This window comes from Chiloscyllium plagiosum, chromosome 24 (genome assembly GCF_004010195.1).
Source record: "Chiloscyllium plagiosum isolate BGI_BamShark_2017 chromosome 24, ASM401019v2, whole genome shotgun sequence".
Taxonomy (NCBI): Eukaryota; Metazoa; Chordata; class Chondrichthyes; order Orectolobiformes; family Hemiscylliidae; genus Chiloscyllium; species Chiloscyllium plagiosum.
Window position 1 is genome coordinate 45399533 of NC_057733.1, and position 17130 is coordinate 45416662.

The 17130-nt window shown below is 42.0% G+C and overlaps 1 long non-coding RNA gene across 3 annotated transcripts; it reads left to right on the forward strand.

Moving 5' to 3' along the window:
• Positions 1-2535: 2535 nt before the first annotated feature.
• On the forward strand, positions 2536-15884 carry LOC122561932. Of its 3 annotated transcripts, none has more exons than XR_006315162.1 (3): positions 2536-2648; positions 3029-3138; positions 11015-11429. It is a non-coding gene; the product is annotated as an uncharacterized LOC122561932 (long non-coding RNA). The 3 variants fall into 3 exon arrangements; XR_006315163.1 differs by lacking the exons at positions 2536-2648; positions 11015-11429 and adding exons at positions 2756-2926; positions 15758-15884; XR_006315161.1 differs by lacking the exon at positions 2536-2648 and adding an exon at positions 2756-2926.
• The last annotated feature ends 1246 nt before the right edge of the window (positions 15885-17130 follow it).

The window sequence follows — 17130 nt, forward strand, 5'->3', positions numbered from 1 at the left end:
GGCCAGCCTTTTATTGTCCATCACTAGTTGCCCCTGGAGAAGGTAGTGGTGAGCTGCCTTCTTGAATTGCTGCAGTCCACTTGCTGTGGGTTGACCCAAAATGCCATGGGGGAGGGAATTCCAGGATTTTGACCCAACGACTGTGAAGGAACGGTAATATATTTCCAAGTCAGGATGGTGAGTGGAGGGAACTTGAAGGTGCTGGTGTTCCCATATACCTGTTGCCTTTATCCTTCAAGATGGAAGTGGTCATGGGTTTGGAAGTTACTGTCTGAGGATCTTTAGTGAATTTCTTCAACACATCCTGAATATAGTACACACTGCTGCTACTGAGCATCGGCAGTGGAGGGAGTGGATGTTTGTGGATATGGTACCAATCAAGCAGCTGCTTTATCCTGGATGGTGTCAAGCTTCTTGAGTGTTGTTGGAGCTGCACCCATCCAGGCAAGTGGAGAGTATTGCTGACTTACACCTTGTAGATGGTGGACAGACTTTGAGGAGTCAGGAGGTGAGTTACTCACCGCAGTATTCCTAGCTTCTGACCTGGTCCTGTAGCCACTGTCTTTATATAGTGAGTCCAATTGAGTTTCTGGTCAATGATAACCCACAGTGTGTTGATATTGGGGGATTCAGTGATGGTGACACTGTTGAATGCCAAGGGGCAGTGGTTAGGTTGTCTCGTATTCGTGATGGTCATAGCCTGGCTTCTGTGTGGTGTGAATGTTACTTGCCACTTGTCAGCCCAAGCCTGGATACTGTCCAGATCCTGTTGCATTTGAACATGGACTGCTTCAGTATCTGAGGAATCGCGAACAGTGCTAAACATTGTGCAGTCATCGGCAAACATCCCCAATCTGACCTTATGATGGAGGGAAGGTCATTGATGAAGCAGCTGAAAATGATTGGGCCTAGGACACTCCCCTGAGGAACTCCTGCAGAGATGTCCTGGAGCTGAGACGACTGACCTCCAAGAACCATGACCATTTTTCTATGTGTCAGGTATAACTCCCACCACTGAAGAGTTTGCCCCAATACCTTTTGATTTCAGTTTTACTAGGGCTCCTTGATATCACACTCAGTCGAATGCGACCTTGATGTCAAGCACTGTCACTCTTGCCTCACCTCAGGAATTGAGTTCTTAAATGAAACCTTTTGGAGTTAGTTCCAGGTAGAATAGGACTAGTCTGAGAAGTGAAGGATGAGGAAGAGTGATGGCAGATTATTCACACCAAAGAAGAATTTTCGGACAAAGAGATCTACACCTGAAAGGATATTTTGAAATGAAGTAAGCCTTTATAAGACTAAGTGGCTTCGTGAACATTCCAAGGACCCATGAGAATGAATATAAAGTCAGAGGTTTTAGGAAGGTTCAGTGTTGTAGATGATGGAGAAAAAAACTGTGTAGGAAAACTCCAGTTGATAATTTCTGAGAGGTTCCCAAAGAGTAGAGCAAGGAGAAGGCATGTCAAAGGAGAAAGACTGAGCTGTTCATGCCAAGCTGCTGAGCTGAAGTGGGACTCAGTGTTAGTCATCATGTGTATAACAAGTGTGTTTTTTCTTTCTTTTTGTCCCACCACCAGGAAGAAAGGAAACACCTGAGTGGCCAGTGACAAGCACTGCCCTTCACATCAAAGGGCAATGCTGTGTGATCAAACAGTGAAGGGGAGGGCAGGGATTAAATCAAAATAGAGTTGGAGGGGGAAATAATGCACTCCCTGCGGCTCCCTGAACAACTCCAGGGTGTTGGTGGACACCGCGTGCTCCTTTTCCAGAGACACCCGGGCTCTAATGTAACCGCGGAAGAGGAGATAACAAGTGTGTTATGTGCTGTCTTTAATTCAGATTAAAACTCAATGTCCTATCATATAGGCTGCACTCACTTCATGACTGGTCAATTGAATAGTGATTAATCTCAAGTAACTTTCTGAGTTTAATTTCGAGCCTCATCTAAGGATTAAAGAAAACACGTGGATCTGAAAAGCAAAAAACTGGGATGCTCCAAGGATTATTATTATTGATGGCAAAAATATTTCCACAGGCGAATTTAATTGAAATATTTGCAGAGTGTAAGTACTGAACAATTCATAATGAGATTTCATCTTTAGGTTTTTAGATACTTAGGCACTTCTTACAAGTCAATTAAAATAAAGCATTATGTCCTGCTCTTAATTTATGAAATTGTCCACTTGCTCTTTATTTCAGAACAAATTTGAATGTATCGTGCAGCTAGTTCATGGATCTGCTCTAAAGACAGCAAAGTACTTGTTCACAGATGGATCATGAATTTGTGATGTTGGTGAGTGGTTTAAAATGATAGCATTAGTCATGTTAACACCGGCATTTCCCAGCTCTGTGGCACTTCTGTAATCAGCAGATTGTTCACTACAATGTTTGATTATCTGATGTTTTCAAACAGTGTTGGTAATGGTTTGTAAAGTTTAACATCTAATCAGTGCAAGATTGATGAGGACAGTTAATCAGGCTTATAGTACTGTCACAGTCCAATCAGCAGGTATGGCTGATTTTTGAGACTGAGGGAAAATACCTAGACAGCTGCCTTTTTGCACTCTCCTTGTCTGCTGATGTGGGCTGCACCTAATCTGCTGTCCTCTGCCTGAATGATGTAGGGATGCCAGTGTTGGACTGGGGTGAGCAAAGTCAGAAGTCACATGACACCAGGTTATAGACTGAAAGGTTTATTTGGAATCACAAGCTTTCATAGCACTGCTCATTCATCAGGTGAAGTGGAGGGAAGCGCACAGGCACAGAATATATAAGCAGAGAGATCTCTGTTGGACTCTGAGTGACTACTGACTCTGCCTGAATTATCTTGCTTTCACATCTGTCCTCTCCATTCTCCTTGGTTTGCGAACCCACAGGCTTTTGGCTAAGAGAAAGGAATCTGGGAGAGATGCTAATCTTAAAAGTAACATTTCCTCTTTGTTCAAACTTTCAGGGAAAATCTTCCAATTTTATCTCCTGTTTTCATCTAAATATAACTCTGCTTTTTTTCCCCCGGTCCTTGCAGTAATTCCTGCTAGTGCAGAGGACAACAGTCTGGATTGTACTATGTCTTTATTTGAACTGACTATAAGATGGACGCCTGCAGTGGTCACGTGACTGGCAAACAGGAGGCACGTGAGTACAATTTGCATTTCTACCCTAAACATTCCCATTTTCATACACAAAACAAACGGAGTGGACTCGATGGGCCGAATGGTCTTTCTTCTGCTCCTATATCTTATGGTCTTATGGTCTAAAATCTTGCATACATTTTCATTTGCACTGAATTACACAACTGTTAATTGTGTCAGGAGTTAATTGTTCTCATCAGACTCCACACACGCATTTCACATAAAGTCTTTAAATCAAAGTTGCTGGAGAAACTCAGCAGGCTGTGGAGGGAAAGCAGAGTTAATGTTTTGGGTCCAATGGGAGCTAATTCACTACCAAATCCCAGACGGTTTGACTGGGGAGAGTGTCAAGATGACAGATGGTGTCGAGTTTCCAAATTCTTTATCAAGTGACTGAATTCTTCACTCATGAACTAAGGGCCATTATTGCTCAGCACAATTCCTGGTATTCCTGACTGAATGCCCTTATATAATCTCAACAGTAGTCATTGAATTCAGGTGGGCTGCTTGCCAATACTCAGAATAATAATTGGTGCTGACAAAACAAATTAGTTCTTAGGAGATTGAGAGGCGTACTTCCACCTTCTCTCACAGTCTAACTTGGATGTCATTTGTCATCAACCTAGCTTGGTACTCATTACAAGCATTGGCCTGAGCTGTTGCAATCTTTGATATTGTTGCTCACATTTGGCCAATTGAACACTTCTCTTGCCTTCCTCAGACTCAGCTCAATTTCTTGGTGGCCTACAGCTATGTTCTTTCGGATCACTCATTTCAATTCCTGAAGGATAGTGATTCTATTTCCTTTGTACTAGATACCATCTTGGGCTGTCAATTCATCTCCATATGGCCAATATGTTTTGTGACCACAGGAATCCGTTCACCTCTTCATCTTGTCAAGTTGCAATACTTGGGGAGTTGTAGCTTGCTGGGTAGTTTGTTCCATTTGATCAAGGTGCTGGTTTACATTTAGTGTCTCAGGTGGTTTTGATGACTTCCAGAACATGCTGAAACGCTGCTTCACGTTAGATCTAGAAGATTTCACACTCTGGCATAGCATTCTCTCCTGCCATTATTGGGGGCGCTACTCTCAACAGCAAGTTAGTGATATGCATCATTTTCATTGCTTATATGTCACGCCCAGATGATATCTTGATAATTGGAGTAATATTCTTTGTAGCTGCGTTGCAGCAGAAAGTAATAGTTTAAGAAAAATGCTGTGAAGTGACTTGTGGTTGGACTTACTGTTTTTTTTTGTTTGGTCTAAATTGTTCACATTGAAAATGTTCATGAGACTGATCTGGAATTATTTTCCATCAATTTGTGCATAGCATTGTTCTCTTTGAATTAATGTTCTAGATGTAAATGTGGGCGGCACGGTGGCACAGTGGTTAGCACTGCTACCTCACAGCGCCAGAGACTCGGGTTCAATTCCTGCCTCAGGCGACTGACTGTGTGGAGTTTGCACGTCCCCCCCGTGTCTGCGTGGGTTTCCTCCGGGTGCTCCGGTTTCCTCCCACAGTCCAAAGATGTGCAGGTCAGGTGAATTGGCCATGCTAAATTGCCCCTAGTGTTAGGTAAGGGGTAAATGTAGGGGTATGGGTGGGTTGCGCATTGGCGGGGCGGTGTGGACTTGTTAGGCCGAAGGGCCTGTTTCCACACTAAGTAATCTAATCTAATCTAAATGCAACCAGTTGATCTTGTTGCAGTAGGGTTATTCCAAGTCCCGTTTCATGAGTGTCACACTGAGGTGCCTCCATCATTTACATCATAGTATTTCCGCTTTGGAGTTGCTATCATTATTTGCATGAGTTTAGTGAATGCTAAATTCTTGCTCTGTGCTCCTATATTACTGTACATTATTGGCAGTGAGCTGGCATAAAGGTACATACTCCAACAACAAATTAGGCAAGACTTTTGGTAAACAGTCAATGAATCCAATAAATTGTTCCACTGTTTTTACATCTGTTCATCACTCACCTATTCAAAATCTGAGAGAAGATCATGACCTATTAATGTATTTGACTTCAGACATTGTTAATTGCAAATTCTTGATCAATTGCAGCTTCAACTGGTGACCTCTGTCTATCAATTACACTACATTTTGATCATGATTGGCAATGACTTCTTGGGTTGGGTCTCTGCATCCATAATCTTGCAAATCATCCACTACAGGCTGAGTCTGCGGCAGGTGGTGAGGGACCCAACAAGAGGGAAAAACATATTTGACCTCATCCTTACTGCTAGAGGCAGATGCATCTGTCCATGACAATACTGGTAAGATTATCCACCACACAGTCCTTGTGAAGGAAAAGGTTCAAGCTTCACATTGAGAATACACTCCATAATGCCATACAACACAATTTGCTAAATGGGCAGACTTTGAACAGATATAGCAACTCAAGACTGGGCATTCATGGGGCGCTGTGGACTGTCAACAGCAGCAAAATTGTACTCCAGCACAAACTGTAACCTCACAGCCTGGCATATCCCCCACTCAACCATTACCATCAAGCCAGGGGATCAACCCCAGTTCAATGAAGAGTGCAAAGGATGTGAACGAACAGCACCAGGTTTACCTGAAAATGAGGTGTCAGTCTGGCGAAGCTACCTCAAAAAATGACTTGCATGCCCAACAGCACAAGCAGCAAGCGATAGTCAGAACGAAGCAGTCCCATAACACAGCACATCAGATCTAAGCTCTGCAATCCTGCCACATCCAGTCGTGAATAATGGTAGACAATTAAAAAATTCGCTGGAGGAGGAGGCTTCACAAATATCCCCATCCTCAATGATGGAAGAGCCCTGCACAACAGTACAAAACATAAGGCTGAAGCGTTCACATCAATCTGTAGCCTGAAGTGCTGATTGGTGATCCATCTCAACCATCTTCAGTGGCCCCCAGCATCACAGACACCAGTCTTCAGCCAATTTAATTCCTTCCAGATGATATTAAGAAATGGTTGGAATCGCTCAATACTGCAAAAGGCCATGAGTTCAGAAAACATTCTAGCAATAATATTGAAGATTTGCCATGCCCTTGGCCAAACTGTTCCATTAGTTACAACATTGGCATTGACCCGACAATGTACAAAATTGACCAGGTCTGTCGTGTACACAAAAAGCAGGATAAATTCAACCCAGCAAATCACCACTCCATCAGTCTAATCTCAATCACCAATAAAGTGATGGAAGTTGTCATCAACAGTGCTACTTAGCAGCACCTACTCAGCAATAACTTTCTCAGTGATGCCCAGTTTGGGTTCAGTCAGGGCCACTCAGCTCCTTTTGTCACTACAGCCTTGATTCAAATATGGACAAAACAGTTGAATGCTAGAGGTGAGGTAAGCCCTTCACATCAAGGCACATTCAACCAAGTGTGGCATCAAGGAACCCAAGAAAAACTGGAATCAATGGGTATCAGGGGACAAACTCTATATTGGTTGGAGTCATACCTGGCACAAAAGAAGATAATAGTGATTATTGGAGACCATTCATCTCAACTCCAGGATATCTCTGCAGGAGTTCCTCAGGGTAGTATCCTAGGCCCAACCATCTTCAATGAGCTTCCCTTCATCACAAGGTCAGAAGTGGGGATATCTGCCGATGATTACATAATGTTCAGTACCATTTCTGACTCCTCCAATACTGAGGCTATCCGTGTTCTATTGTAACAAGTTCTGGACAATATCCAAGCTTTGGCTAACAAGTGGCAAGGAACATTCATGCCACACAAAGGCCAGGCAAAAACCATTTCTAATAAAAGACAATCTAATCACTGCCCCTTAACACTCATTGGTGTTATCATCACTGAATCCCCACTATCAACATCTTGGGGGTTACCATTGACCAGAAACTCAACTGACTCACCACATAAATAGTGGCTACAAGAGCAAGTCAGAGGCTAGGAATAGTGCAGCGAGTAACTCACCTCCTGACTCCGTGGTGCTTGTCCACCATCTACAAGGTACAAGTCAGGAGTGGGACAGAATATTCCCAACTTGCCTGGATGGGCTAAACCCCAACAACACTCAACAAGCTTGACACCAACCAGGACAAAGCAGCCAGTTTGATTGGCACCATATCCCCAAGCATCCACTCTCCCCACTGTCAACATACAGTAGCAGCAGTGTGTGCTATCAACAAGATGCACTGCAGAAATTCACCAAAAGTCCTGAGACATCACCTTCCAAATCCATGACCCCTTCCATCTAGAAGGACAATGGCAGTAAGATTCTTGGGAATACCCCACCTTCAAGGACCTGCATCAAACGCCTTCCGGAAATCCATGTAAATAACACATCAGCAGCATCACCCTCATTGAGCCTTTTTGTAACCTCTACAAAAAAAATTCCAGCAAGTTAGTGAAACACAATTTCCCCATCAGAAATCCATGCTGACTCTTGTTAGTCAACCCAGCTTTTACCATACGACTACCAATTCTATCCCGAATAGAAGCTTCCCCATCACTGGTTTGTAATTGCCAGGATTAACCTTATAACTGTTCTTGAACAAGGCTGTAAAGTTTGCATTCTCGAGTCTCCTTGTACCCCTCCTCCTTCTGGAAATACTGAAAAACTATGACCAGTGCCCCTGTCGTTTCCATTCTTATTTCCTTCAAAATCCTCAGATCTATCTCATCCAGTCCCAGTGACTTATCAACTTTAAAGTACCTAACAGCCTATCCAAGTAGTCTTCCTTATCAATTTTGAACTCTTCTAATCACTGCATTCCCCTCCCTGTCACCATGCGCCTGGGTAGCATTCTCCTCTTTTGTCAATATAGATGCAAATTATTTATTTAATACCTCTGTCATGCCCAATGTCTCCATAAATAAATCCTGTTTTGATCTCCAATCAGCCTCATGTTTCCTTTAACCACTCTTCCATTATTTGTAATCCAAAGACGACTTTGGGATTCCCTTTTACGGGAATTTTTTCTTATAATTCCTCTTCGCTTCTCTTATTTGCTTTGTCACCTTCCCTCTGAGCAAGGAGGACCCCACACGTTGCAATCGACTCAATGGAGTAATCTTTCTACTTCATCATTGGATCCCTGGTGTCAGTTTTAGAAACAGAAACAAAGTCTAAATGAGAATGAATTTAAGGATTACCTGTCAGGTCAGTCATTGAGATGTGGATGCAGTAATAAGTTTGCAAACAGTGAAGCATCAGTTAATTATAAGTACAAATCAACAAAGATGGACACAGATCCTGTACACATGCTGTAAATAATCTAGGGTTCCAGCAGAGTCTGGGACACAGGAACTGAGTTCATATAATTGCCCTGTGGAACAAAAGGAGAAAAATGCAGGAACAGGGATTTGGAGCACCAGGTAATCGAGAGAAAGTCCCTGCTGATGAAATGTCATGACACTCCTAGATGTGAAGGTCACTAAGGAGAAAGCAAACACAAAATTAGATTTCTGCAATCAGTACATAAAAACCTTCAAATGGATCTCCCTGAGAAAAGTACCAACAATGATGGCAATGATTTTAACAACAATCAGGAGCTGGTAGCTAGATTACCTTAGGATCTAGGAAAAAGCAGCAGAAGATGTAGCATTTTAAAGATCCACTGAAAGCAATTTAAAAACCGGAGAGTAGGTTTTTCCTCTAACGAGGAAGCATGCACTCACTGAGGCCTCTCTTATTCCTAATTCAATCCTGCTTTGAATTCAATCACCTGTTAGTTGGGCAATGCCCAGATCTTTGCGAGCTGTGTTCATTAGGTCACATATTGAACAGTGAACTCTTTTCCACCTTGTGCCCTCACATTGAACACTTACCATTCATAGGGTACATTGATTTGGGGTTCAAAGTATGTCATCAAGGTTTTCAAGATTTCTACTGTTCTTTTTTATTGAATTGCTCAGAAACATTTGTTGTGGAGTTTACTGTGTCGCGGTCTCTCCCCAGCAGTAATAGATGGGCATCTCCTCATAGCTGTTCTGGTTTGTTCATTAAAATCTGTCACAATTTCACATTTTGTCATTGAGTAAAAAAAGAACTACCAGTTCTAATCCAGGTAAGGAACGTTTGGAGGGCAATGTGTCTTGCCCAATGTTTTCAGTTGTTGCCTGTTTCTTTGTTCCTTTTCTGTGACTTCTAACAACTCTCGGCACTTTTAGTAACTGTACTTCTATACAGCCCTTCGGCACTCAATACCAGCATCCCTCTGGCACCGTGTTACAGGGATAAAAGTCTGGCTTGCACTGTGAACTTATTGACTTGGCTGTAAGATGGATTCCTGCAGTGGGTGGCTTATGATAGGAGTCACATGACTACAGCAAGCCAGGAGGCACATTTTTAGTATATTGCATTTCTATCCTTGTAACTACAAGGAATTAGATACTCTAGAATACATTTTTTTAAATAAGGAAGCTATTTTCTTCACTGGTCTTCCAACTCTACCTGTCTTTCTTCCGAAATATGTTCAATATTATTTTGGGTCCATGTTAATTGTTCACTGCACTGTCCATTGGTTAACTTGTTCCATAGGCTTGATAATCCTTTTGTGAAAATCAAAAGCAAAGAGGCTGACAATCCTTCTTGCTCTTTAATCTCTGCACCCCCTGCTATTTGAACCATTCAGCAAAGAGGACTATTTATCTGGATAGCTTCCATCAGTGTTATTAATGATAATATTTCCAGTGTAACAAATGACTCCTGGGTAAGTGGAAGTGTTTTGAGAGAAGCTTTTACTGTCTGAATGAAATGATAAAAATGACTTAGTGCCCAATAATGGCAAAGTGCTTTGTCCATTAAATGTGATTTCCTTTAACAAATGGAGAAATGTTATGCAGGTTGCTCATAAAAAGGTTTAATTGAAATTTAACATGAGAAGATATGGCAGAAATTTTGTGGTGCATTAGCTCACAGTCCAGTAATTCTACCATTTTAAAATTCCCATCCTTTTTTTCAAATCCTTTCATGAACTATCTACTCCCCATCTCTCAGCCCTATAAAATGCTCCTCTGAGATATCATGGGAGTTTCCCCAATTTAAAGGTACTGTATAAATAAATGCAAGTTGTTGTTGCAGAGATTCACCCTGTCAGATGGTTTGCTTACTTCAAGCTTCAGAACATAACGTTCAAGGCCATTTGAAGCACAAGATCAGTTAGGACCAATCCTTCAACAAAGTTTTTCTGCAGATGTGTGTCATATTGTATGAGCAAATATGCCCACTCAGTCACCAATTCCTGCATCCATATCTGATTGGATCATTTAGGAATAATCTTTATGTCCATATCTGAACATTTAATTGAGTCGCCAATCCCTGCGTCTATACCAATTAGTTATTTGAGTCACCAATTCCTGCATCCAGACCAGGTTGGTTAATTAGTCACCAAATCCTGCGGTCCATATTTGATTGGTTCATTGTGTCACCAATCCCTGTGTCCGTACCTGATTGGCTCATTAAATGACAAATCCTTATGTTCATATCTGATTAGTTCACTGAGTGACTATTATATCTCTACAGTTGACCAGCAACCTGCAATGTTGAGAAATCCAAGTCAAAATTATGATCCTAATTTTGTTTTTAAATAAGTTGCTATGTTTGACATATATGCGGACAGCTGGTGCAACCAATTCCCTCATCTACTTCATTTTTCATCAGTTCTTAACTGCTAAGCATTGAAATCTTTATACTAAAATGCTGGCTGAATGCTCAGAGTTTGATTGGGTAAATGAATAAATATTAATTCCAAAAAGATGAAATTGAAGTCTCTCTGTTTAACGTGCCAAATTCCTGATGTGTCTGTAGACCTTGTATTAGTCCCATTGACACTTTCTGAGCTTGGATGATGAAAAGCATGATGATGTTGTTGCTAACAATTTGACAAGACAGATGGTTATTATTGCTGTGGTTTTACAGGCATATCAAACATGACAACACATTACTGGAGGCTGATTGCAGTTCATGCTCAGATATATGTCTTAACCGTTTGAACCCTCGCCTGCTGAAACAAGTCATTGGTACATTGAGAGGAGCGATAGAGTGTGGAATGAGGAATCAGTTACACCATCGTGACATCACTCTTCACGTTCCTTCATCCTCTTCCCTTTATCTTGTTCCTCTCCTTGGTGCAGATTTATTTGAGAAAGCATTTGAGAGATTCCAATCGGAGGAGATGGATAGACTGCCTATTCTCAGACCTCTGTTAGTGTCAGACAGTAATCAAGATTCCACTTGATGTAGCAGAGAGACCCCCAGGTTAACTTGACCTTCGATATGTGGAAAAGCTGCGCACATTCTATTTCTCCTTTCAGCATCTCATGCTCTCACTGTATCAGCCTCACAATGTTCTTGCTGCTAATAACCAAAACTTTAATAAATTCATGGATGAAATACACTTGTTTGGATGACAAGCAGCATAATTGAATCTATATTTTGAATGTCACTTGAGTCATTGGTCCCAGTTGGTTACAAGTGGAGTATACAAGACTCTTGAATCTATCCTCCCACCATCTCAAAGGGACGTTGTCAAGTTTTACTCCAAGCACAGAGTGTTGTTTTATAATATTCAATATGCAGTGCAATTATCCCACTGCTTTAATGATGCAACAATTTAACTCGTTGACTCTCTTTACCATGCCTGACAATCAGAATTCACTGACGTGAACAAGATGGATTTCAGTAATAATGTGTGAACTCTAGGCTGGAGAGGGGTTAACCTGTGTGACACAATAAGATGATTGAACATGTGGAAGACAGGTGACATCTGCCATTAACTTAGAGTCATAGAGATATACAGCACGGAAACAGACCCTTCGGTCCAACCCGTCCATACTGACCAGATATCCTAAATTAATCTAGTCCCATTTGCCAGCGTTTGGCTCATATCCCTCTAAACCCTTCCTAATCGTATATCCATCCAGATAACTTTTAAATGTTGTAATTATACCAACCCCCACCACTTCCTCTGCAAGCACATTCCATACATAACCCGGCGATGATTTTTTTACAAGATCCTAAGGGAGGCACAAAAGAAATGAATGACTTGATCTGGGATCTGGGAAGTTGGTTCATTGACCAAGCATCCAGTTAAACCTCCTCTCATCCGGCAATTTATTACAAGTAATAAATTCATGAGCTTCCCAGCCTTGCTAAGGAAATGGAACTGTTCTCCCAGGGATTAATTTATGGAGTTCATAAAATCAACGTCTCTCTCCAAAGCAATCATTATTTATCCATTATGAAGCTATCTTATTTTAACTTTGTATTGCAGCTTGTACAAAATGTTGAGGATTTTATTCCAGAGATATGCTCTGGGCAGGGCTGTGTGAAGAACTACAACGTATCACCTCAAGCTGGTGCCCGACGTGAAATCTCATTGTCTTTCAGTGATTCAGCAAGAACATATGTGCATGCATCAAGAGACATGTGATGTTCATTCAGCCAATAAAAGCTTTGAGAGATGCCGTGACTGAGAATGTCCTTTGGCCCGGTCAGTCAGTGTTCAAACCATGGCACAAGCATATGTTAAAGTCCATTCATCACTCAGTCTCTATGAGCATCTAGTGGGATCTTTCCGTGTTTTAAATTCGAAATAGCGTTGAACCATCATGTAGCTTTTCCATCTGCAACATCCACCAGGTTTGTGTGGCCTCTCCGTACTGACTTGCAAACATAGCTCCAATTAATATTTAGTTATGAGGAATTTCAAGCTGATATTCAGGCTATCTGCTTTCATTTACTCAGCACCATAACAGGCAAGGAGCAAAGAGGAAGGACAATCTTGTTCCTAGATTCTGGGGATATAGGATCATGGCATCCATGCCTTTTAGTATAGATATGGGGAGGAAATTCTTTACCAAGAGGCTGTGGATCTTTGGAATTCTTCATCCTAGAGCGTTGTGGAGGCTGAGTATGTACAAGACAGACAGGAATAGATTTTTAAACACCAGTAACATCAAGTGATATGGACACAATATGGAGGAAATGGCATTGATGTTGATGATTAAACATGAGTACAATGGCAGAGCAGTCTCAAGGGGCCGAATGGCCGCCTCCTGTGTTCCTATTCAGCTGATTTTGGGCTGGATTTAACTTTCAGATCTAAAGGTGACCAATCGGTAAGAATTTCCTCCCCATATCTATCCTAAAAGGCATGGATGCCATTATCCTATACTCCCAGATTCCAGGAACAAAATTATCCTTTCTCTTTGCCCCTTGTCTCTTATGGTGCTGAGTTAAATCAGTTTGGCAATGCCTCATCCTTCCAGTGATGTTTGACCCTATGTGTTACAGAACAATATGGAATAAATAAAAGGAATTAACTCAGTTCTGTAATACTTGGTAGCAGTGTAAAGCAGATTTCCAATTCTCTATTACCCACTTTAAGCTATATTAGTATGCTTTTATTAAATTCTGCTATCTGGCAATATTTCTCGTAATTTGTGACTGTGTTTATAGCAGGGAATCACTGCACTTTTCATAAATTCTTTGACTCGTGTTCATTTACAAAAACTTTCTCATTTCCATTTTAACTTAGAAACCCGGCTGAATGACCACTTTTATAAAACATTAAATAATTAATTACATAAATGGATTTCTTTAAATGTCAAGGTACCATTTAATTTTTTTTTCTACATTAAGCAGCTAATTCGAGCTTCAGTGCTTAAATTTTAGCATCTTGCATTCTTGTAGCCATTTGGAGCGGGGTTTGTAAATCAGTCCCAATGAAGCATCACAAATTGGAAACATTAGCTCGGTTTTTCTTTTCACTGATATGACCAGGGATGCTGAGTTTCTCCAGTACTGTCGTCTTCGCTCAGATTTGCAACATAGTGTTTTGCTTGTGATTACAATCATTTTTACCATTTGTGAATGCTACAGATGGCTTTATTATAATCCATGATATTACTGTAGAAATAATTTCACTTGTGTTATTGCACATTCTGATTTGTTTTTGTACATTCAATGGATGTAGACATTGCTCGCTTGATCTGCACCTTTTGCCTATCCCTAACTGTCCTGGGAAGCGTGATAATGAGTTGTCTGCTTAAACTGCTGCTGTCCACATGGTGTAGGGATGCGCTTGATGCTGTTAGGAAGAAGCCTTTGTCCTTCTGGGTGGTGGAGCTTTAATTAATTTGGTGGTGGATGATACAAAAAAAGAGTTGAGTTCTAAGGGGTCTTGTGGCACAGTAGTAGCACCATTTCCTCTGATCCAGGATAAAGTCCCAACTGCTCCTGAAATGTTTTGTAACACGTCTGAACAGAGGCTGATTAAAAATACCTAACAGCTGAGTCTCACTGAGAGAGAGACATGGCCACCAAAGGAGAGGGAGTGCATCGTCTCCGACTCTGAAATAATTTTTTTAATCGCTCCTTCTCTCTCTACCCTTCCTTTTAGTTCTGTTGTTGCACTCCCCCTGTGGGCAATGCTTCTTAATTATTAATTGTATAGTCATCCTTTCTGGGTGATTTAGTGATGGTTACGTTAAAAAAAGGAGCTGGGTTCCTCCTGTGGTGGGGGTGGAGGGTGTTGCACACAACAATACTGTGTAACTATGTGGTTACACAGTCTCCCAGTCAAATTGCATATTCTCTGGTGCTGTGAAATGCATGGACTGTGTGCATGTTGGTTGTCGGAGATTGCATCCACCTTTTAGTTATTTTAAAAAAATATTTATTATTTTTCTTTTGGCTGCGCTTCAGCCCTGCCTTTCTGATATTTGGCCATCCAGTGCAGAGGGATGCAGGCATTTTGAACGGCCTGCTCCTGGGTCTGGCCAAGGTGGCCATGCGCTGGGATGGGCAGTGGGCCATGGAGGGGCATAGTTCCCAACTGCCTGCCCGTCTTCCTCGGCTACCGTCATACCCAAATGTCCTTGGAGAGAGGGAGCATGTGTATCCACTCATAACCTTGAGGTGTTTAGAAAGTGGTGAATGTCTCGAAGGCTGGAGTGAATGTTCCCCACTCCAACTCCACTCTAATTTAATCCCCTCACCTCGTTTATGTTGAGTGAAGTGCTGGACTGGTCGAAAATGGAAAGCAGCTTCTGCAAGAAACACAGAACTTTGGTGATAAGATTCTGTTGTGGGATTAATGTCAGTCAGATTATTTACCATCCTGTACAAGCCATATGTTTGGATTTGCTTCCTGCCTATCATGGGGGAATTTAGTAGCTTGCTGGTGTTGCTGAACTATAGGCAGTAATTGACCACATTTCTCAATCTTCAATGTTTTAGTCTCATTGAATGTTTACTGTGAAATGAACATGGTTGTTCTGCCACCTAGTGGACCTGTTGTGTACAACTACCCTGACGCATTCCCATTGCAGGCTCAGCAATAATTTCCTCAGCTTGGCACTGATGCTGAAAACTGCAGTGTGCAAATTATGAGGGCTGGCAAAACCTAGCCCCCAGTTGCAAAGGCCAAAATATGATCTGCAATGGGGTTTGACGTGTCAGTTAACAGACGGAACAGGATATAGGCGAGAGGTAAAAGAGTCAGAGACAGCGTGCAGAAACATTATGTAAGAGAATCTGGAATGCTTTGCCTGAAAGAGTTGTGGGAATGTTGTCACTCGTCCCACAATTGAAGGATGACATTTACAAATTTGTACCATGTGACTTCATGTGACTTAATAGTCTGATTCTCCACCACAGATCTTTGGACACATGGAGCAGGACATCCCTTGAGGTGGTGGGACCCAGAGGACAGGTTTTGCTTCCTTTTTCTTCCATTTCTGCCTCTGTTTGTCCTCAGCATTATACTGTTTGTTTGACAAATACAAATTCCCAGAACCAAGTGATAGCTTCCCCATTTGATGAGTATTTCCTCACTTAGCCTGTAGAGGGCACACTGCTTGGTAATGTGCAGTGTTGTTTGTGTCTCCTCATGGGAGGAAGATGAGGGAGTGGTTTGGCTGCACAGGAGCCCTGGCTTAACCTGAACCTGTTTAACAAAGACCTCATCATAGAACATAGAACAATACAGCGCAGAACAGGTCCTTCAACCCTCGATGTTGCGCCGACCTGTGAACTATTCTCAGCTCGTCCCCCTACACTATCCCATCATCATCCATGTGCTTATCTCAGGCTTGTTTAAATCTGCCTAATGTGGCCGAGTTGACTACATTAGCAGGTAGGGCATTCCACGCCCTTACCACTCTCTGCGTAAAGAACCTGCCTCTGACATCTGTCTTAAATCTAACACCACTCAATTTGTAGTTATGCCCCCTCAAACAAGCTGACGTCATCATCCCAGGAAAACATCTTTCACTACCTACCCTATCTAATCCTCTGATTATCTTGTATGTCTCTATCAAATCTCCTCTTAGCCTTCTTCTTTCCAATGAGAACAGACCCAAGTCTCTCAGCCTTTCCTAATAAGACCTTCCTTCCAGACCAGGCAACATCCTGGTAAATCTCCTCTGCACCTTTTCCACATCCTTCCTGTAATGGGGTGAGCAGAACTGTACCCAATATTCCAAGTGTGGCCACACCAGCATTTTGTATAGTTGCAGCATGATATTGCAGTTCCGGAACTCAGTCCCTCTACCAATGAAACCTAACACACCGTATGCCTTCTTCACAGCACTATCCACCTGGGTGACAACTTTCAGGGATCTATGGCACATGGACTCCAAGATCCCTCTGCACATCCACACTACAATAGACAATAGGTGCAGGAGTAGGCCATTCTGCCCTTCGAGTCTGCACCACCATTCAATATGATCATGGCTGATCATCCTTAATCAGTATCCTGTTCCTGCCTTATCTCCATAACCCTTGATTCCACAATCCTTGAGAGCTCTATCCAACTCTTTCTTAAATGAATCCAGAGACTGAGCCTTCACTGCCCTCTGGGGCAGAGCATTCCACACACCCACCACTCTCTGGGTGAAGAAGCTTCTCCTCATCTCTGTCCTAAATGGTCTACCCCGTATTTTTAAGCTGTGTCCTCTGGCTCGACACTCACCCATTAGCGGAAACATGTTTCCTGCCTCCAGAGTGTCCAATCCTTTAATAATCTTACA